This window comes from Macaca fascicularis, chromosome 3 (assembly GCF_037993035.2).
Source record: "Macaca fascicularis isolate 582-1 chromosome 3, T2T-MFA8v1.1".
Taxonomy (NCBI): Eukaryota; Metazoa; Chordata; class Mammalia; order Primates; family Cercopithecidae; genus Macaca; species Macaca fascicularis.
Genome location: NC_088377.1, coordinates 147,453,073 through 147,477,199, shown reverse-complemented (window position 1 = coordinate 147,477,199; position 24,127 = coordinate 147,453,073).

Here is a 24,127-nt window from a genome sequence, read left to right as displayed (position 1 = left end):
TTTAGCAATTTTATGTAGAGACAGGGTCTCACTGTGTTGCTCAGGCTGGTTCCTAACTCCTGGGCTCAAGCGATTCTCCCGCCTTGGCTTCCCAAAGCACTGGGATAACAGGTGTGAGCCACTGGGCTAGGCCTATTCATGATTTTTACCACATGTTTTTACTATGTATTTCTTCAAGAAGTTATTTGTTTACTGCCCCTCAGATTGTGAGCTCTGTGAGGGCAGGGACCATGTGTCTTTGTGCATGACTGAGCCCAGTGCAAGCCACAGTGCCATTAACTTGTTAAATAAATGAATGAATCAACGAAGGCATGTTGGCTCTGAACTCAAACTGGTGGCAGAGATTCTGCCTAGCAACCCAGTTCCTAAATCCCAGATGGAGGCTATTACAGAGAAGACAATAATAAACGAAACACCAGTTGTAAGCACATGAATCAATTAAAGCCCTGTTTACATTTTTTTTGTCAAACATAATCAGTTAGCATTTGAATTAAGGTCAGACTCATTGTTTATAGCCTCTATTGCTTCTCAAAAATGGATATGAATTCCGTGTGCTTAAAAGGCTTGATATCCAGGTTAAATTGCTTGCTATCTGGGCAACGGGGCTTATCTTTCCTCATCCAGATGTGAAGAGTCAGAAGGTACCACTTGCTCTCATTTTTACTCTGCAGAACCTGAGGCTTAGGTGGTCTGGAGGAGGTGGTCCGGAGTCTCGTCCAATCATAGGGTAGGCAGTTGCAGAGCAGGAAGCATGTGGACTTTGGCATTGGACTTGGCCTTGAGACCCACTCCTCCAAGCACTTGCTTTGTGACTCTGGGCAGGTTACTTAAGCTCCCTGATCCTGCTTCGTCATCTGAAAAGTGGGGGCAAGAGTGCCTCTCCATTGCAGAACAGATTGTGACAATCAAAGAGAATCATCTGGGTGAAGTAGTGAGTCCTGGCACATGGTAGGTGCTCAAAACAGCATTCTCGCATTCCACAAAAAGTTACAGGGCACCTCCAGCATTCTCATTATTTCAATCAAGGTCTCCTTGTTTACGGTTTAAGACGCTTTCCACTATCCCATAAGTGTAAACATACAAGCAAAAAAGGGCAGCTTTTCCCTTGAGATAAAAAATTATAATCCTCTATAAAAGAACTACAAGACAGACCCTAATTGATTAATTTTCCAGTGACTGTTGTTGTTCAACTACTTTAAATATCTTTCGGAAGTAGCTGAGCATTCATTATAAATAAACTATAAATTAGACTTGCTCTCCACTTATAATACAAACTATGATAACCAAGTACATAGTGACAGAAACAGAAATATTATATCCCAGCTATCTATAATAAGAGCAGGCATTTATACAGTGCTTTCCATTGCCAGATACTGTTCTACGTGCTTAATATAGAATAACTCTTTACTCCTCACAACAACACTGTGAGACAGTTGTACTAATATCACATCCCCCATTTTATAGGTGGGGAAACTGAGGCAAAGAGAAGTTAAGTAACTTGCCTAAGTTTATAAATCTAGGAAATGATAGAGACAGGATTCAATCCCAGGTGATCTGGCTCCAGTCTGGGTTCTGGCAGCCCCTCTGTCCTCAATTATTGCACTATTCAGAGCACTTACATACATAAATAGCACACTTGTCCATATTGTACACAATAAATATATACCAAATTTTGTCAATTAAAAATTAATTTAAAATAGATAAGTAGGCCGGGCGTGGTGGCTCACGTCTGTAATCCCAGTACTTTGGGAGGCCAAGACGGGCGAATCACAAGGTCAAGAGATGGAGACCATCCTGGCCAACATGGTAAAACCCTGTCTCTACTAAAAATACAAAAATTAGCTGGGCGTGGTGGTGGGCGCCTGTAGTCCCAGCTACTCGGGAGGCTGAGGCAGGAGAATCACCTGAACCTAGGAGGCAGAGGTTGCAGTGAGCTGAGATCGTGCCTCTGTACTCCAGCCTAGTGACAGAGCAAGACTCCATCTCAAAAATAAATACATAAATAAAAAATAAAATAAAATAGATAAACAGCACATTTGTCCTCTTAAATAGAATGGTGATTCCATCACCTAGTGTTGCTTCTTATTCCTTCCCCCATATTCACTGGAAAGAAAAGTAACTGGACAAAGGTGTTTATGTGTGGCAGAGGTGGAGGAGAAGAACCTACAGAACTGAGAATTCAATCTGGTTCCATTTTGTTCCTCCTTTGGTTCATTTGTTTGCTGCTATAACAAGAAATCCCACTGTCAATCATTGAGCAGGTGGGGTGGGAGGGGCTGGTCATCAGGAAGGAACGGGGTCTGGGTGCTGTTGGCTGTCAGAGATGGGGGACACGATCTTTGGTGTTTTAAGCTCAGGGGTCTCTTTTGGGGGCTTTGTTTGGGGAGAATAAAAAAGCCCCAACCCCCAGGGGATTTCTAGGGAAAGGCCTGGGAAGAGGGATCGTGAAGGCAGAATCCTAAATCAGCCCTGACCAGTGCCTCTGAGGCAAGAGGACCGCTAAGGAAAATGGCTGATGACTGGGGAAGTGGGGTGAGCAGCAAGAGTGTAAATGTCTCACCAGTCTTGGAGGAATGGGCTCAAGCCAGTTCTAGGTGACATTATCATGTCTGAGTATTATGGAGATACTCAAACCTGGAACCCACGTGGTGCAAATGGCAGACTTTCCAGCTCTCCAACCTCAGTAGAAGGGCCAAACCAGGAACCCACAGTCCACGCCCACCGTGTTTGTCCCGTCAGCTGGGGGCTGCCTCTGATGTCCCCAGGGAGCCCTGTCTGGCCAAGGGGCCATGAACACATATTGCCCCAAACCAGGGCTGCCCATTGTCTCCCCCTGTGAAAAACAAGTACAGAAACATTTCATTTATCCGGTCTCCCTGAGTGAGAGGAGGTTAGAAAGCACCACTGTCAAACTCTCATTTCAGAGCATTCTGGTTCTGTACTTTGGGTGCTCCACGGAGACAAGAAAATATGCTGCTTACAGATTTTGCTAGAGTTCCCTCTTCTTCACCATGGTGTAGCATGGATTCCATTCCAATTTACTTTTTTTGTGTTTCAGAGGCTCCTGATCTGAGGATCTACGGGAAACCTACAGGGGTTTGCCAGTCACAAAGTCCCATCTTAGCGTTAGGGTTCCAGGAGCAGGTCAGGATTGGGGAAGACGAGAAGCACAGGACTCGAAGGGAGACCATAAATCTGAATTAAGGGGAAACAACAGAGTGAGAGCTCGAGAGACCTACAGAGCTGAAGGAGAAGAGTAAAGCTCTAAGTAACAGGCAACGGGCTCAGCACCAACTGGAAATAGGAGAGAAAATGGAGAGTGAGGTGAGTTTGGGTTTGGGTGGAGGCCCTGAACAGGGCAAAAATGTCTGGGACTCATTTGTCAATGGGGCCAGCCATGGGGCAGGGGCAGTCCTACTGGCCTAAGGATACTTGCCCAAGGCAGTCAGATTGAGGTAAACTGAAAAGAGGGATGTGTTTATTTGGTCCTTGAGTTTTAGACATTTCTCCAATAGGCTTTTAGGAGAGAATATTCTAGCACAGATGTCATCATTATTCTTTGAGGTCAGTGAGCTTTCCAGGCATCTGAACTTGAGAGGAGCAGGAGTGGGCAGTAGAGGTCAATGTAGGTTTGCACTCAGGTGTTGCTTGTTCCTACCCCTAACAAGGTGGGGAGGGGGTGGTCTGAGTAGGATCGGCAAGACTTTTCTCTTCAAGCATTTCTGAGGTTTTTCATTAGGCAAAGTCCGGTCTGCCTAAGTTATCTCCATTTTCTGTGTTTCCTCTGTCTGGGGATAAAGGCTCTGCCCCTGTTAAAGGGATAGGAAGCCAGAGGGAAAGGACTCCAGGGTCCAGAGAGAGCCTCCCCCAGGCCTGGACAGAGTCCTGTCACTGCCCTAGGCAGAAGGGACCAGCTCCTACAAACTGGACACAGGACTCTGTTTGCTTTATTGCCATGCCTGCTTACAGATGCCTGGCTGATAAGATTAGTTGACACACCAGTGTCCCTGGGAAATTTAAGTGATGCAAACAAGCGTGACAGGAAACACTGAGAACAATATGAGGTTTCTGTGCACTCAGGCTGGAGGACAGCTTTGCTTTCATGAATCAAATCCCTGAGCTGATAGCCTATGCTGTGGTCTAGTTGCTACAGTTGGGATAGAGGCCAGAGTTTCCTTGGAGAATTCACCATAGACTAGATTTGGTCACGAGTTACTTGACTCACGGCCTTCAGCAATATCTATGAGGGACGGACTGTGCCATTCTAGCCACGGCTCCTGGGTGGTACCCAGATTGGTGGAAGTGGCCATCACCAGGAAAGTCAATTCTGACCTCCTTGAATTACAACTGAGAAGGTGGTATTTGTAGCAAATGGAGTCTCAGAGAGAGATAACAAGAAGACATTTCTTTATGAGCTGAGTCTAGGAAACCACCTTATGTGTACATTTGAATATCATAAGTTAAAAATATAATAATTTAAATATATAGCCTTTGGCAGTAATTCTTGGATTGGTTTAATCAACTATGCATGGTATACATGTGTGTACCTGTGCAAATCAAGGAATTTTCTGGAAAGATGCTGTACTCCCAGTAAGTAGGACTGCGGCATGGTGGTGATTAGAGCCTCCCTATCTTCATCTTTTTCTGGGGTAATTTGTCCTTTTACAGTCCCAAGGAGGACTCTCATTTACCCTGCTTTTTTTTTTTTTTTTCTTTTTTCTTTTTTGAGACAGTCTCACTCTGTCACCCAGGCTGGAGTGCAGTGGCGTGATCTCAGCTCACTGCAGTCTCCTCCTCCAGGTTCAAGCAATTCTCCTGTCTCCGCCTCCCAAGGAGTAGCTGGGACTACAGGCATGTGCCACCATGCCTGGCTAGTTTTTGTATTTTTAGTAGAGAGGGGGTTTCACCATGTCAGCCAGGCTGGTCTCAAACTCCTGACCTCAAGCGATCCATCCACCTCGGCCTCCCAAAGTGCTGGGATTATAGGCATGTACCACCATGCCCAGCCTCATTTACCCTGCTCTTATTACACCCTGTCCACAGATGACTGAACACTCTAACCCAAAAGACCCCAGGCCATGGGCAGGGCTGTGCCTGTCACACTTTCTCTTTGGTTTTTTGTTTTTTTGTTTTTTGGGGTTTTTTTCTCTTTCAAGACATTGACCTAAGAGACATGGTGATGTTTCAGTAATGATGAGTGCTCCAACTCAATGGTTATATAGACTCAGGAGTGGGGAAGTGTGCCAATGAGGAAATGGAAAAGGCAGAGAGAAGAGGAAGACAGAAGCAGACACACAGACAAGCAGAGAAAAGAGGAAGACTGTGGCCTCATGAGAGAGGCAGGGAATGTTTGGGATCCCAACATCCTCGTTCCATTCTGAGCCTTCATTGTCAGCCTTGGTATCTGGATGTTGCCTGTCCAATCTTTGGATCCTTACAGTAACCCCCATTAAACTCCAACTAGTCCAGGTACGTTTCTGTCCCTTTCAACCAAATAATCCATAAGACAGCATGAGTGGACAAGATCAGAGAGTAAGCATCTAAGATCCCAAAGACAAGCATATCTAAATGAGAGCCATTTAGATGTCTCCAATTTACTTTAAATACTCCAGTGAGGTAGAGACAGGGATATTATGTGTGTGCTGGTTCATTTCTGCTTTTACTCTAAGGGCAGTTGCTCTAATGGAAAATTCTACTCCAGGGTAGTGAGCTGGTATTTTATCAGAAAGGACACACTCCAGAGGCAGCCACTTTAAGTGCTTCTTTGATCGATGTCTCCCTGAATACCTGAGGCTTTGTTAATTAGCACAGTGAATGTCAGAAATGGATTTTTATTGTTTAAATTAGTTCATCATTAATAAGTACAATGAATATTAGAAGTGGACTCTCCTTTGGGAAACTAAAGGTATTCAAGATGTGTGGACTGGCCAATGTATTTTAGATGTGTTACATTCTGCACTGTTACATGAGGAAAGATGTCACCGGAAAGGGGTCCCAATCCAGACCCCAAGAGAGAGTTCTTGGATCTCGCACAAGAAAGAATTTCAGGTGAATCCATACAGTAAAGTGAAAGGAAGTTTATTAAGAAGGTAAAGGAATAAAAGAATGGCTACTCCATAGGCAGGGCAGCCCCAAGGGCTGCCAGTTGCCCATTTTTATGGTTATTTCTTGATTACATGAAAACAAGGGGTGCACTATTCATGAGACATATAGGGGACCTTCAGACCATATAGGGGAACTTCCTGACATTGCCATGGCATTTGTAAACTGTCACGGTGCTGGTGTAGCAGTGAGGATGACCAGAAGTCACTCTCGTCACCATCTTGGTTTTGGTGGGTTTTGGCCGGCTCCTTTACTGCAACCTGTTTTATCAGCAAGGTCTTTAAGACCCATATCTTGTGCTGACCTCCTATCTTATCCCATGACTTAGAATGCCTTAACCATCTGGGAATGCAGCCCAGTAGGTCTTAGCCTTATTTTACCCAGTCCTTATTCAAGATGGAGTTGCTCTGATTCAAACACCTCTGACGGTGTGGTAGATACATAAATATGTGGCTCAGAGCCCTCCTTCAAGGAAGGACTTGCTACCCTGCTGTGGAGAGTACCATCAGGAGATAACTTAAGCTGCCTGATCCTTCAGGGTCTGCTTTGGATGCAGAGAGCCTCCTCACCCACAGCCCTTATCTGCTGCCTGAGCCAGGTGGGGGATAAAGACCCAGCCATTTGACCCAGTGCAAGATAATCCTGATGGCTAATATTTGTAGTGTGAGGCATCTCCTGCCAGGTTGCTGAGGGACGTGTGTCTGCTTCCTGAACCCTGCAGGCCAGGCCATGAGCCAAGACCATGGTATCCAGCTGAGGATCAGGTATCCCTGAGAAACCAAACGTCCCAGAGAGTATCTGCAACCCTACCAAGGAGAACAATCTCAACACACACACACACACACACACACACACACACACACACTGCAAAGAGCCAGAAAATTAGCTTAAAAGCGGCTTAGGGTTGGGGGGCAGTTGGGATCTCTAAAGCTGCCCTGCTGCTGTCCAGGAGTTCCTTGTATGTAAGTCCTAATAAACTCATTTATTTGCTAGGCTGGACTTGTTTGAGTCATTTTTTGGTCTCTCCACTCCCCCCCAGTTTGGGAGAAGGTTTTTCTCATTACAATATTCACTCCAAAATTCAACATTGGGTTGGTTGAGGCTTTGTTGGACGTGCATTATGGTTCAGCTTTTCCCTCTGCCCAATCTAGATTCCTTCCCTTTTTCTTTTTTTAACTTAGCTTAAACTTTATTGAACTTAAATTCTTCTAACAGAAGAGAATTCAAATGGACCAGTAAAAACAAACAAAAAAATGCAGAGCAGTTATTTACCATGAATAATTCCCTTCACTTTGTAGATTATAAAGCTCCACCAACATGGAAATAGATAAACTCCTAATCATGTGCTTTTGGTAAACTAGCCAGAGAAAACAAGTATAATGAGTATAAATGAAGTTTAAAGATGGTCTGTACTCTTTGTGATATTTAATTATATGGAGCTTTTTTTCTTTTTTAAAGCAGAACTAGCTAGCCATGTATGCTTTTTTGTTTTGTTATTGTTTTCGCTTTTGAGATGGAATTTTGCTCTTGTTGCCCAGGCTGGAGTCCAGTGGCATGATCTCGGCTCACCGCAACCTCTGCCTCCTGGGTTCAAGCAATTCTCCTGCCTCAGCCTCCCGAGTAGCTGGGACTACAGGCATGCGCCACCACTCCCGGCTAATTTTGTATTTTTAGTAGAGACGAGCTTTCTCCATCTTAATGTCTGTCTTAGTATCTGCTTCCAGAGAACCTAAGTGGCTGGGAAGTCCAAGATTAAAGCACCAGCAGATTCAGTATCTGGAGAAGGCTGTTCTCTGTTTCCAAGATGCTGCCTCCTCCTCTGTGCTCATATGGTGGAAGGCATGAACGGGTCAGGCAGCTCTCTGAAGCCTCTTTTCCTCTGTGCTCATATGGTGGAAGGCATGAACGGGTCAGGCAGCTCTCTGAAGCCTCTTTTATAAGGGCATTAATTCAACTCACAAGGGTGGAGCCATCAGGACTTAATCACTTCCCTGAAGCCCCACCTCTTAATACCATCACCTCGGAGTGTAAGTTTTAACTTACAAATTCTGGAGGGACACATACATTCAAACCAGAGCACTAATTTATCTTAATCTTTCAACAATGATTTTCAACTAAAAAGAACTTAAGAGTGGTGCATCATGACCAAGTTGACTTATGTCAGTTCACCATAATGGTGATACGTGGTTTAGTTGTAGCTGAGGGACTCTTACATGACTCATCCCCTCATTTCATTCGAGTCTGTCTGTTCAAATGTCATCTCTTCCAAGCAGCCTTCCCTAATGAATCTAACTAAATCAAAGGACACACACAAACACACACACACACACACACACACACCCCACCCACCATTACTTGTCACTGTGTCTGAATCCTGCATTACTTTTTGTATTATCAAACCTGAATTATATTTAGTAATTTGTTTATTTGTTTCTGTTTCTCTCCTCCGCAAGCATGTAAGCCTTATCAGGGCAGGGACCTTGTGCAGTGCTGTATTCCTAGAGCCTGAAAGCGTACTGGACACATGTCAGAAGTTAATTGTTATCTGTTGATTGAGTACATGAATGGAACTATGCAAAAAAATCTACCTCTGTCAAGTGGCAACTATGCAGCACTGGGGCTTTAAGGCATCTACACAAGTGGCCAGTAGTCAAATTTGGGTCCTGTAACTCTGCTTGGTGACCCTCTTCCCCTTGACATTCCCACCCTCTTGACCACCTTGATTCCTGTTCTTTCCTGTAAGTTCAATTCATGGTCACCAAGAAACAGTTCATCTGACCAGCCCGATTACATAAGTTCAGCAAATGTTTGTTTCTGTGTCAAGTGCCATGTTTTGACTCTCCATGGGTCACTGGTGTCTCAAGAGGAACACTTCAATATGATGACAGGTGACTAATTAAAAGGACAGGGCCTGGGAGTGGGGCTGGTTACTAAGCAGAAAGCGCATGCTAAATAAATTGACAATGCAAACACAACTCCGGAGTAGATTTTCAGTTCACATAGAAAAATACTGTTTTCAAATATTGCTTAAGTAGATAAGAACCAACTACTTATCTACCAAAAGCAGTGATGTGCGGATACAAACCGTTCTTATCTATTCATTAAAGCAATTCTCGCAAGTTTCTATACCAGGCAGCAGTTTGTTAATCTAGTTGTAGCATATATTTGAAAAAAAATTGAAAGGATGTATATCGCTAACTAGATCTCTCCTCCCAGAATTAGTCTGAATGAGGGTTTAATTTTCAGCACCAAGGAAAACAATACCAACATGAGTAAGTCAATTAGTTGTGGTAGTGGTGGTGATAGTGGTGGTGGTGACGATGGCAATGGTTGTAGCAGTAGTGGTGGTGGTAGTGGTAGAAATAGTTAACACCACTAGCCTCTTACTATGGGCCGAGCTCTGAGAGATAGACTGTTAGGACCTCCCGTTCACCAGATTTAGCTTCAGTCTTCTCCTCCACACAAGCCTGGGTTTCATAAAATGTGTTGGGATTGGCAACTGCGCACTGTTGACCTTCTGTCCACAGGGCCTCGCCAAGTTTAGATTTGGAGAAATGTTGCCATCTAGTGCCCCGCAGGAGTCTTCACTCTTTAAGCAGCCAAGCCAGTCTCCCTCTGCTTAGCTCCCCCACCTCCCTCCCAGGTAAGAGGCTCGGCATGCTGCAGGCCAGAAATGGTGAGTATGCCCCTTACCTATAGTAGAAACCATGGAAATGTCTCCAGAGGTTGTTTCAGTGGTTTTTTTTTTGTTTTATTTTGTTTTAATTCCTTTTCTCTTTACAAAATGTACAAAGAGAAAGAGCTAGACAGGGGCAAAGAAACAACAATAGAATTAAGAGTTGGTAATGAGTTAACATTTGCCACGTCTAGCAAAACTCAGTGAGGAATGGGAGAAAGATGTTCAGGAGAGCTCCAGATATAGTAGTGAAGTATGTGAAGAGGGCCATTGACATGGACTTCATTGGCACTTTGGGTCACCTCCAGGTGATCCACCTGGATTTATTCCTCAGCACAGCAAGTGCTGTAGACTTTCCCACACTCACCCATCTAAAGCCCTCAGTCTGTTCTCTCAAGTTCATCCTCTTGGCTTTCTGCAGCAACAGCTAACTAAACCCATCAGCTCCTTTGTGTTCTGGGTGTGTTGACCCTCCTGTCAGGTAGAAGAGGGATGTTTTCAAATGGAAACTTTCAAAGACTGAACAATGATTAGTTATTCTATAAAGGGGCAAGAGGCAAGCCATGTGGGGAGGGTAGGTGCTTAGGGCAGTATCTCTCCAACCCCAGACCCACTCAACTTTCAACCATGATTTTGTCTTTCATGGTGTTGATACCTCTTGATTTGGATTTACATATTCATTTGTTTAATGCCAATCTTCCCAACTGGTCTATGAGCCCCCTGGGGGTTCTGTTCACTGCTGTATGCCCAGTGCTTAGCAGGCGGCCTGGCACACAGGAGCACTCTGATGAATGTTAGACGGAAGAGTTGGTGCACATCTTTGGGGACATTTGGGTTAGTGAATGGAGACTGAGGCACACCACACCGGCAGTGTTCATTCGGAAGGGAAAATGAGACTTCGTCCAGACTTGTGATTTTCGAATTGTTTAACTTTGGATCCCTTGATTTCCTTGAAATGCTATGTTGGAGCCCCCTCCTGCTTTTTTTGAAGAGATCCCTTCTCACCATCTCCCCATCCACTTCCACTGGGCCCCCGCCAGGCCCTCGAATGGCTCCAGGTAGCAAAGTTTGAAAATAGCAGATCCGGCCGGGCGTGGTGGCTCAAGCCTGTAATCCCAGCACTTTGGGAGGCCGAGACGGGCGGATCACGAGGTCAGGAGATCGAGACCATCCTGGCTAATATGGTGAAACCCCGTCTCTACTAAAAAAATACAAAAAACTAGCCGGGCGAGGTGGTGGGCGCCTGTAGTCCCAGCTACTCGGGAGGCTGAGGCAGGAGAATGGCGTAAACCCGGGAGGCGGAGCTTGCAGTGAGCTGAGATCCGGCCACTGCACTCCAGCCTGGGCGACAAAGCGAGACTCCGGTCTCAAAAAAAAAAAAAAAAAAAAGAAAACAGCAGATCCAATACCTTCATTTTACAGAAAAAGAAACCCACAGAAGGTGAAGAAATGGGGAAACGTGACAAAGGTGAGAGATAGGGGTAAAATGTGTATGTCGGAGAAGGGAATTGCTTTGTCACATTTTCCCATTATGGCTCTCCACTGTAATTCCAGAACACTCTGCAAGATTTGTTCTTCCTCATCCAGGAATTCACAGTGTAATGCATCCAGCCTGCGCCAGAAACAAAAGAGGCCTGGAGAGAATGTCAGGGGCGTGGTGTAGAAGTCAAACCTTGCTGGGTAGAGGCGGTGGCTTTGAGGACTCTGGCGATGGAGAGGGTGTGTACACCTTTAAGAGCCCATCTGGAAAACCACAGCCTGTGGAGATGTTGGGGACAAAACCTTTTTGTCCTTTGCCACCCGTAAGGCAGTGCTTTTCTGAGCAGCTCTAATTATAAATCCCTGTCCTGCTAAGATGGGTAAACTTGGCAGCATTCGAGATCTGCCTTGTGTCTTAACTATTTCTCAGTTGGTTTGGGCTTGGCAAAACCCCAAATGCATTTTGCCAGGCACTCTTTCCCTTAATTTCTAATCCCTTGAGTGGCTTAAAGGAAATTTCATCCATATGCTTCTGAGTCACTTACTGTGAACTCATTTTTTGGTAAAAGAAATATGTTCTCAAGCCAGCACAGTCCAGAGAAAAGCACACTTTTAGGCTGAAATGGGTCATGCTTTCTTGAGGAAGAATTTCCTGGATTTTCTGAGTACAAGGAGAGAAGGGGAGCAATAGTTCCTGTCCCCACATTCTTTCCCCTTTCTGAATGTACTTTTTGGGGCTTACCTGAAAGCCTCCTCTATTGTTTACGAAGCTGGTAAATGCCATATCTGTGTTTGGATCTAAACAAACTCTGTGGGTTTGTGGTTTCTTGAAAATTCCCATTTTTAACCTGAGCTGGAAAAGAAACAAACAATTATTGAACACATACTACATGTCAAGTGCATCTTGGCAGCCTGGTAAGATAGACATTATCCTCGTATACAAGGAATCTGAGAAGTGGAGATATGAATTCACTAGACAAGCTATGTACTTCATAAAAGGTGAAGTCAATTCACATCTAGAGCTGTCTGACTCCCAAGTTCATGTTCTTTCCACCTGGCCGTGCCCATTCCCTTGCACAGACAGGAAAGGAAGCCCAGCACATTCTAGTTGACAGTCACGGGTCTAGTAGTGGGCACACATTTTTTGCAAAGTGAACAGAAACTGAACTTGGCATTGCTGCAAGAGTTATCCTTTTCTTATTGACTCAGAAGAGTTTGGGATGCTGCCTTATTCACTGTGGTAAGATGTCAGACGTAGAAATTGCCAGTCTCAGAAGTGAAGTTTTTGATATTGCTACTAATAATGACAAGCTTCTAGGTATAAGCATCAGCTGATAGGAATTACAGGTAATTACAGGAATTCTGGGTAATTACAGGAATTACAAGAACATGTTAAACGATACCATGAGGATGCAATCAGCAAAATGCAGAATGGTAAAAATTCTGCAAAACAAATAGCTCAGTTTCTTCAATCAATAAATGGCAAGAAAACAAGAGGGCAGGGAAGTCTACAGACTATGAGCGACAAGAGCTCTTTCAGCAGAATGCAATGCGTGGGTCTTATCTGGGTCCGCATTTGAACAAACCAAGAATAAAAAGGAGATAATCAGGGAAATTTGAGAACCGACTGAATATTTTATAATATTAATGAATTATTGTTATTTTTTAGATGCATTGGTATTGTGATTATGTTTAAAATAAGAGATTATCTCTTATAAATACTGCTGAATTATTTACAGATGAAACAATATGATGCCTTGGATTTGTTTTGAAGTAATCTCAGGTGGGGTGAGGAGGAGGGTGGGCATGATTGGGGAAAAAGATGAAAGGATGAAATAGAGACTGGCCAACTCTACTGAAGGTGAGTGATTAGTACAAGGGGTTCATTGGATTAGTCAGACATTTACATGTTTGGAAGTGTCCACGATAAAGGAAAATTGTTTTAATTATGATGATCAAAATTATTCTAATGAATTTAAATTTCTTTCTTCCACATTTGTATCTTAATCTTTACAACAACTCTTTAGAAGTTCTGACATGAACATGCTATAGGTTTCTGTAGTGTTGGTGGTGGTGGTGACTTAAAAGGAGGAAGGAAGAAAGGAAGGAGGAAGAGAGGAAGGGAAAGAGGAAGAAGAGAGGAAGGGGAAAGAAGAGGAAGAAGAGAGGAAGGGGAAAGAAGAGGAAGAGAGGAGGGAGGAAAGGGAAGGCGAGAGAAGAAAAGCTGAGCCAGTGGAGGAGGGAAGTAATTTCTCATCAAAGAGAGCCAAGTTCCCGAAGATTCAAGTCCCAAAATGTATAGTTCACATGGGTTCAGACTTCACCCCTCACTTCCCTGATACCTGGATTTCTGAGCTGAAGTGTAGGTGCGGCCTGGGTGCCAGAAGTCTTCAAAGGTAAAGAAACACTTCACCTTGACCTCTGTCCCTGACTCCATGGAGTTGCACTTATGTTGATGCCTTAATGCTGCTCTGAATAATCTGCACTGTAACGTATATTGAACAGTGACAGGCAGGCATACTTGTGAGATTCTTTTTCAAATGATAACTTCCAGATGTTTTGAGCAATCTTAGGCTAACAGTAAAGTGAAGGTACACTCTCTGTCCAGAAACCCATGAAGATATGAGAACTTCATTAGGCGTTATGACATCTTATATCTTCTTTGTAACTTTTTTAAAAAATTAAAATTTTTAAAATTTTTAATTTTCATTGTTTTAAAGATAGAGTCTTACTCTGTCACCCAGGCTGGAGTGCAGTAGCACAGCATGGCTCCCTGCAGCCTCGACCTCCTGGGCTCAAGTAATCCTTCTTTCTCAGCCTCCCGAGTAGCTGGGACTACAGGTGTCCACCACCATGCTCAGCTAATTTTTTAAAAAATTTTTGTAGAGATGGGATCTCATTATGTTGCTCAGTTTGGTCAAGAACTCCTGGCCTCAAATCATCCTCTCTCCCTTGGCTTCCCAGAGTAATAGAATGACAGGTGTAAGCCACTATAGCCAAGCTCCTTTTTAAATGGACACGTTTAAAAATATACACAAAGAGAGGCGGCGTGCCCCATGAAACCATCACCCAGCCCCAACAATTGTCAATAGCCATCTTGTTTTGCCTACGCCTTTCCTATCCCTACTCCTGCTGGATTGTTTTTAAAAAATTCCAAGTGTCATTAACATTTCATCTGTAGAACTTCTTTATGAATTGCTACTTTTTATTTCAGATTCATGGGATTAAGAGATGAGCCTCTGATGGATTTGGAGAATGAAGAGTCCACCCAGAGATAACCAGAGTCTGTCGGATTTGGAGGTCCAAGGAGGAGATGGGGTGGCAGGTGGCAGAGGCTTCAAGGAAGAAAGGTAGCAGGTGCTTTGTGAACAAGGAGTGGCGGACTGGAGCTGAGACCCATGCAGCAATGGCTGCAGTTACAGGAGGGCACTCCCCCATCCAGAAAGGGGGAATGGGCTGCTTATGGAAGATAGCAGAGAGGGTCTGGTTCTGCTTCCATGACTGTCATTACCCCAGAACTGTCCTCAAGGTCACTATGCCAGGACAGTGAAGGTTTGAGATCCTGCACCTTACTCACTTAAACAGTCAAAACTTTTGTTTCTGCCCAATTTGATACAGACCTTTCTAAACCACATTACACACTTCTCTGCCTTTTTCAAAGAGTATTGCATGGAACATTTGGCCTTTTCTTGATGGCTTAAAGGCACTACCATCAATGACTGTTTCGCATTGACCTCAAATGTGTCATGCCTCTAGAGCTTCTTGAGAATGATTTTACATGGGTGCTCCTGAAACAAATAGCTAGCTGCTAGATCTTTCTATTTATTTTTCTTTCTTTTTTTCTTCTTAGAGACAGGGTGTCACTCTGTTGCCCAGGCTGAGGGTGCAGTGGCATCATGATAGCTCACTGTAGCCTTGAACTCCTGGGCTCAAGTGATCCTCCCTCCTCAGCCTCCCTCGTAGCTGGGATTATAGACATGTGCTACCACACCAGGCAAATTTTTGTATTTTTTGTAAAGATGGGTTTTCACCATGTTGTCTAGGCTGGTCTCAAACTCCTAGGCTCAAGCAGTTGTCCTTCCTTGGCTTCCCAAATCACTAGCATTACAGGCATGACCCACCATGCCCAGGCTCGTTTTGATTTTAATAGGATAAAGTGAAGATGAAAAGGATTGTCTCTTCTCTCCTGTCAGTTGTCCCTTTTTATAGCTATCAATACACCTGACCGTAAGGGCCATCTTTGTTCTGTCTTCTAACTTGGTGCTTCTAACCAAGCTGTGAAGATGTTACACCTGTGTCCCAGGTGAGAGGAAATTGACTGTGAGTGAGACTCCAATGGGCTGGCCTCTGAGGAAAGTGTGTGGATTTTATGACATCCATTTTGTGTCTTCAGGGTCTCTTTGTGGCTTACTTTTCGTTATTAGCTGAGTCCTACACAGTTAAAGCTGCTGAGTAGGTGATCTATTTCTTCTGTATTGCTCACAGGTATTTGACACTGGCTTTTCAGAAAATAAGCTAAATTAGGTCTCAGCATCTCCACAGATAAGAAAATATGGCAAAGATGGGTAATAAGTAGTCTGAACACATAAACACATCATGGTAAAAAAAAAAAAAAAAAAAAGAAAGAAAAAGAAAAAAAGAAAAGAAAGAAAATTCTCCCAGATATCCTTGGGTCTTGGCAAGAGAGAAGTTAGAATGGAAACAGTAATTTTTAAAAGTATGTTTTACTCAAAAGAAGTACATCTAACAAAAAGAAACACAGAATTTCACGTTAAATAAGAACGTATTCAACTACATCAAAATCAGTAAGCCTGGGAGCAAAAAGATGCTCGTCTGATGAAGTGGATCAAAAATGCGTTCCCAAAACATAATATGAACACATCCATTTCTGCATACAGATAAGAGGCAGGACCAAAGGACATCACCTCCTTGGCAGCTACTACACATTTCATTCTCCTACAAGAAGTCATTCTTCCAGTTATCCACCTGGAATGGCAGTCATTTTTCCCTTTATCCAACTGATAACTCCCTTGCTCAGAAAGGAGACCTGGTGTTTTAGATTTCATTTTGTGTAACAGGGAGGTAAGGTTGGTGTATTGAAAAAAGACATCGTTGATGAGTGTTCATGGTGTTATTGGGTTCCTAATTACGAGAGACTGAAATATGGTGCTGGCAGACAAAGGGCCTGGATGTTAGGAATGAAGGTTTCAAACTGAAGGGAAAAGACAGAGACATTTTATGAACTGAGCCAGTGAAGCATTGAATCAACACTTACTGTGTAGCAAAATCATCTAGGGAACATTTTAAAAATTTCATTCTCCTTATTGATATATAATTTGTAAATTTCATATGTAGATATTAAATATACAACACTTAAGACACCATTTGAAAATGGGTTTTGATAAATGCCTATGCCTTGTAACACCCACCATTATCAAGACATCAGACACATCATTCCAGAAAGTTCTCTCTGGCAGTTTCCAGACACTCATAGATGCCCTGTCTTAGAGGCAACCTCCGCTCTGGTTCTCTGTATCTTAGTTTACTTGTTCTAGAACTTTATATAAGTGGAATTATGTAGTAGGTGCCCTTTTGTGTGTGATCTCTTCCATGCAGCATCATGTTTTCCAGGTTCATCTGTGTTGTCATGGGAAGCAGTCGTTTGCTCCTTCTCTATTACTGAGCTGTATTTTATGGTAGAGATATACCACAATTTGTTTATTAATTTTCTAGTTAAGGAACATTTGGATGGTTTCCAGTTTGGGCTATTATTAATAAAGCTTTTAAGTCTACTAGTTTGTGCCTATTTTCATTTATCTTGGGTAGACACCCAGAAGTAGTGTTTTTGGTCATTGGGTAGGTGTATCTTTCACTTTATAAGAAACTGCCAGACCGGTATCCAAAGTGGTTGTACCACTTTATACTCCTACCAGAAACAAAGAGTTCCAGTGGGTCTGCATCCTTGCCAACATTTGATGTTGTCATTTTTAAATTTTAGCCATGTTAGTAGGTTTTAATTCACATTTCCATTATGACTAATGATGTTAAGTGCCTTTTTGTGTGTTTACTGATCATTTACAAATTTTCCTTTGTGAAGTGCCTGTTCAAGCTGCTTGATCAATTTCTTCTTTTTATTACTGAATTGTAGCAATTGCTAATCTATACTGGTTATAAGTACTTTGTCAGATATATGTGTAGCAAATATTTTCTGCCAGTCTGATTTGTTTCTTTTTCTTAACAGTAGCTTTTGGTGAACAGGAATGTTTAATTTTGATGCAGCTCATTTTAATACTTTTTTTCTTTTATCATTATGTGGAGAACCTAAACATGAGAGATTTTTTATGATTAACTGGAAAACCATACCCTAGAGGTTTGATTTCTCCAATCATTTTAATGTGCAGCCAGGGTTGACAACCCTGTCCCTAAAACAAAATATGACTTAAGAAGCAGAGAGCTCTAAAAAAATGAAATTCTGAAAATATAATAAGGCATAATACAGATGAACACAAGGGAGGGGGTACTTAAACTCCTGAGCTGTGTGTCAGTGCAGGGAGCATTTCACTATGCAGGTAGAGAGGAGCATAGACAAAGGACAGCACAGGAAAGGCTGGGTCATGGTCACAGCTCTGACCTCAGGCCTGTGCAATGCTCAGATGGCAAAACATGGACCTTGTAAAATTGTGTTTCAGGTAAGAAGATGAACAAAGGAAGGCTCTGGCCTGGGGTAGATGGTGGAACAGATGATGGCACTGCCCAGCTGCAATTTTACTCTAGCCTTGCCATCTGGAAGCAAAATCTTCAATATTAGTGGAGCAGAACACAGATGGTTAAGAGAGAACAGAAGCTAAAGATGGATGGACGGAGATTTAGGCAGCCCCGAGCAGCCCAAATGAGTTCAGGTCTCCAGGCCCCATGAACTACAGCCCAGGGAACAGGAAGACCTTTCAGAGGTAATTGAGGAATCACACCGTAATCTCTGGAAATCACTGAGCAAGCGAACAGTGCCAGAAAACTCAAGATAAGAAAATGTTCCAAGTTTTAAAAACGGGGCTGTCAGAAACTGTCAGGCCACAGTAGTGTCCAGCAACTGCCCCAGGAATGTGGCCCTTGAAGCCTGGGCAGCCCCAGGCAGCTGTCAGGAAGTTCAAACCCTCTCTAGCTGCAAATAAACTGCGTTGACTACAAATCCCATTGACATGCCTCTCCTCTCTGGGAGAAAGCTTGTGAACACAGGCCCCTCCCAGCCCTGCTTCACAACACTTTTAGCTTCTTTTACAATAGTTGCAATTCTGTCACTAATTATTATACTTATTGAGCACATACTATATGCTTGGCTAGTTATCTCTCAAATTCTAAAACTCTTGAGTCCTCAAGAATACACATTCAGCCCAGATCTCCAAAGGCCCCAGTTTCAAAATCACTGGATTAAAAGTTAAGAGTTGGTAAATGAATTTTTAAAACTGCGATACATCCAGACAATAAAATATCATTCAGTACTAGAAAGAAATGAGTTTCCAAGCCATGAAAAGACATGAAAGAAGCTTAAATGCATACTGCTAAGTGAAAGAAGCCAGTCGGAAAGGCTACATACTGTCTTTATTATCCCAACTGTATGGCATTCTGGAAAAGGCAAAACTATGGAGACAGTAAAAAGATCAGTGGTTGCCAGGGATTGGGAGGGGGGAAGGATGAATAGACACAGCACAGATAATTTTTGCAGCAGCACAACTACAGATACACCTTGTTTTATTGCACTTCACTTTATTTCCCTTTGCAGACATTGCATTGTTTTTTTTAAAGAAGGTTTGTGGCAAGCTTGTGTTGAGCAAGATCTATCAGTGCGATTTTTCCAACAGCAGGTGCTCACTTCATGACTCTGGCTCACATTTTTGTAATTCTTGCAATATTTCAATATTATATCTGTTATGGTGATCTGTGATCAGTGGTCTTTGATGTCACTATTGTAATTGTTTGGGGGTGACACAAACTGCACCCATATAAGATGGTAAACCTAATCAATAAATGTGTGTCTGTGCTTCCTGGTCCAGAAACCAGCCATTTTCCCATCTCTTTCCTTCTCCTCAGGCCTCCCCATGCCCTGAGACACAAAAACATTGAAATTAGGCCAATTAATCACCCTATAATGGCCTCTAGCTTTTCAAGTGGAAGGAAGAATCACACATCTCTCACTTTCAATCAAAAGCTGGAAATGACTAAGCTTAGTGAGGAAGGCATGCCCAGAGCTGAAATAGGCCAAAAGCAGGGCCTCTTGCTCCTGTTAACCAAGTTGTAAATGCAAAAGAAAAGTTCTTAAAGGAAATTAAAAGTGCTACTCCAGTAACCACACAAATCATAAGAAAGTGAAACAGCCTTGTTGTTGACATGAAGAAAGTTTTAGTGGTCTAAATAGAAGATCAAACAAGCCACGATATTCTCTTAAGCCCAAAGCCTAATTCAGAGCATGTCTCTTCAGTACGATGAAGACAGAGAGGTGAGGAAGCCGCAGAAGAAAAGTTTAAAGCCACCAGAAGTGGGTTCATGAGGTTTAAGGAAAGAAGTCATCTCCTTAACATAAAAGACATCTTGGTGCACATAAAAGTGCAAGATCCAGAAGATCTAGCTAAGATCATTGATGAAGGTGGTTACATTAAACAACAGATTTTCAACATAGACAAAACAGCTTTCTATTGGGAGAAGATGTCATCTAGATGCCACCTAGAACTTCTATAGCTAGAAAGGAGAAGTCAATACCTGGCTTCAGACTTCAAAGGACAAACTGACTCTCTTGTTAGGGGTGAAGGCAGCTAGTGACTTTAAGTTGATGCCAATGTTTATTTACTATTTAAGAAATCCTAGGGATCTTCAGAATTAGGCTAAATCTGCTTTGTGCTCTATAAATGGAATAACAACGCCTAGATGGCAGCACATCTTTTTACAGCATGGTTTTACTGAATATTTTAAGTCCACTGTTGAGACCTGCTCAGAAAAAAAAGATTCCTTTCAAAATATTACTGTTCATTGACAATGCACTGGTTATGTAAGAGCTCTGATGGAGATGTATAAGGAGTTTAATGATGTTTTCATACTTGCTAACACAACATTCATTCTGCAGCCCATGGATCAAAATATAATTTCAACTTTCAAGTTTTACTATTTAAGAAATATAATACATTTCATAAAGCTATAGCTGTCATAGACAGTGCTTCCTCTGGTGGATCTAGGCAAGGTAAATTGAACACCTTCTGGAGATGATTCTTCTAGACGTAATTAAGAACATTCATGATTCATGGAGGAGGTCAAAATATCAACACAAACAGGAGTTTGGAAGAAGTTGATTCTAACCCTTATGGATGATTTTGAGGGATTCAAGACTTCAGTGGAGGAATTAACTGCAAATGTGGTAGAAATAGGTAGGGAACTAGAATTAGAAGTGGAGCCTGAAGATGGGACTGAATTGCTGCCATCTCATGATAGAAATTGACAGATGAGGAGTTGCTCCTTATGAATGAACAAAGAAGGCGGTCTCTTGAGATGTTATCTACTCCTGGTAAAGATACTGTGAACATTGTTGAAATGACAACAAAGGATTTAGAACATTATGTAAACTTAGTTGATGAAACAGTGGCAGGGTTTGGGAGGTTTGACTCCAATTTTGAAAGAAGTTCTACTGTGGGTAAGATGCTGTTAAATAGCACTGCCTACTCCAGAAAACTCTTTCATGAAAGAAGAGTCAATCAATGTGGTAGACTTCATTGTTGTTGTATTTTAAGAAATTTCCACAGCCACCTACCACCTTCAGCAACAACCACCCTGATCAGTGAGCAGCCATCAACATCGACCAGCAAAAAGATGACAACTGGCTGAGGGCTTAGGCGATCATTAGCACTTTAAACAATAAACTATTTGTTCATTAAGGTGTGTATGCTGTTTTTTAGACATAATGCCATTGCACACCTAATATAACATAGTATAGTTTTAATGTAACTTTTATATGCACTGGGGAATAAAAAATTCATATGACTCACCTTATTGCAATATTTGATTTACTGTGGTGGTCTGGAATCAAGCCATGATATCTCTGAGACATGCCTATATTCTGTATGATTCAATAATGATAGATACATGTCATGCTACATTTGTTAAAAACCCATGGGATATTATAACTACAACATCAAGAGTAAATCTAATGTAAACTATGAACTTTGGGTAACAAAGATGTGTCAATTTTGCCTCATCAGTTGTAACAAATGTACCACTTTGGTGCAGGATGTCAATGGTGGGGAATGATAATCCAGATGAAGCAATGGGGATAGATTATAAACTACCACGAGAGAGAGTTCTCTGTATTGTCTTCTCAAATATGATATTAACCTAAAACTGCTCTTTAAAATACATGTAAAAAAGGTTAAGAACTTAAGATAAAATTTTTGTGGAGAACTTTTGGACTCCCAAGAGTACATTTGTGAATCCAGTCAGAGAAGCAATGTGTGAGGCATGTTGTATGCCTTATTTCTAATTCTTACAATCACCTGCAGGATACATATTATTATCCCAATTTTAGAGATAAATTAACTGGGGCGGGAAGAAGTAAATTGCCCCAAATCACACTGCTAGTAATTGGGAGGACAGGATTTAAATTCAAATCTATGTAAGTGAATGAAAAACCCATGCTCTTGACTGTGATATCCCACTGCCTCCCATTTGGAGCTCAGCTTACCTGCCATGTACTTACCTGGCTTCATGTCCATCTCGGCCATGGGTGTCCAATCTTTTGGCTTCCCTGGTCCACACTGGAAGAAGAATTATCTTGGGCCACACATACAATATACTAACACTGCCGGGCCTAGCAGCTCATGCCTGTAATCCCAGCGCTCTGGGAGGCCAAGGCGGGCACATCACTTAAGGTCAGGAGTTCGAGACCAGCCTGGCCAACATGGTGAAATCCTCTCTCTACTAAAAATACAAAAATTAGTTGGGCATGGTGGCGAGCACGTGTAATCCCAGCTACTCTGGGGGCGGGGGCAGAAGAATCACTTGAACCTGGGAGGTGGAGGTCGTGGTGAGCCAAGATTGCACCACTGCACTCCAGCTTGGGTGACAGAGCGAGACTCCATCTCAAAAAAACAAAAAACAAACAAACAAAAAAAACCATACGAACACTAACAATAGTTATGAGCTTAAAAAATCACCAAAAAATCTCATAGTGTTTTAAGAAAGTTTACAAATTTGTGCCGGGCCACATTCAAAGCCATCCTGGGCCACATGGAGCCCGCGGGCCGTGGGTTGGCCAAGCTTGATGTAGGCTCTTCTTAGCCTGGTTTTTTTGGTGTGTGTGTGCTTCTCCATTCATTCCAGCTGTGTTGCTGCCAGAACCCCTGACCTACCCTCAGCCCAGTCCTCAGTCTTAATTCCTATCCCTGCTCACCCAGTTCTTGCCAACCTTATTCTAGCTAGTTATCCTCCTAACCAGCGTTATGGGTACCTCCAGTGTTTGATTCCACCCCTACCTGTGTAACCAGGTGCACTCAGCCAGGCCTCACTCAGCCCAGCCCAGAAGAATAAGTCAGGGCCCTGTCCTAGTATAATTCTGAGTCACAACAGTTTGAGCCATGAAACAGAAAAACCCATGACTCCTTCTACTGCTGCTGGAGGAAACCATGTCTTCTCAGGGAAAATTGGTCAGCTACCCAGCTGGGAGTGAGAATCGCTGGGCAGAGCTCCAGGGATCTTCGTGGCAGCTGTTACATCTTCTGTCTATGAAAGTGAAGCAATGCCTTCCGGAAGTCAGGTGGGTGCTATGGCATAGTAAAAATAAGAGGCCATTAACTGAGCTCCATGTCCCCAGGTCCTAGTGACAGTCTACTCAGGGGCCTCGGAGAACTTAGGAAGGGTTGAGGCATTCTCATCTGAGTCAAGGCTAACACCATGAATGCCAAGGCCAATAATGATTCTATATTTGAGAGTTGAGAGCATGTTCAGTCCTCAGAAGCTGTGGTCCTGATTTCCTTCTCCCTGATGAGCATTTCCATCAGCCTCACAATTATACCTCTGAGCTGGTGCAGGGCTATCGATCCCATGGTACCCACCCATCACCATCCCCCCATAGCCCCGCATCAAAGAGTTTATCAAGACCAAGTTTTTAGCAATAGTTTATTATCCATTCATCTCCTTCAGTCCTCTCTGAAAAAATAAAACCAGGGAAGTGAAGCTATGAAATGGCTAGAAGGCTTTCAGTGATAGAGTCGTGCATGACTGCTGCTCATTCTTAGCATGTTCTCTACTGGATTCACCTGCAAAGGCCTTACACTTGCCCAGATACATAACAGGTAGAAGCAGAGAGAATAACCTTCTGGACTCAGCCTAGTCACAAAGCAACGTTTCTATGTTTGGCAAATAACAGTTTTATTACAATTTGGCTTCATACATAATTATCCACAGTTAAGAATGCACTAATTTGTGATCATGAATATTTCATCCTTGTGACAGTTGTATTTTTCAAAATAAATTATTTAGTCATCCTCCACTGTATAAAAGGTGTATTAATTTCCTAATGCTATTGTTACAACTCCCACAAACTTAGCAGGTTCAACAACATATAGTTATTATCTTAGAGTTCTGTAGGTTAGAAGCCTAATACAGGTCTCACCAGGTTAAAATCAAGGTGTAGACAGGGATATATTCATTTTGGTAGCTCTGCAGAGAATACGTTTCCTTCTCTTTCCCAGCTTCTAGAGCCTGTCTGCATTCTTCGGCTTGTGGTCACTTCCTCTACCTTCAAAGGCAACAATGTTGAATCTCTCTGACCCTTCTTACATTGGTTGCATTTTTTTCTGTGACCACAGCAGGGAAAAGTTCTCCACTTTTAAGGAC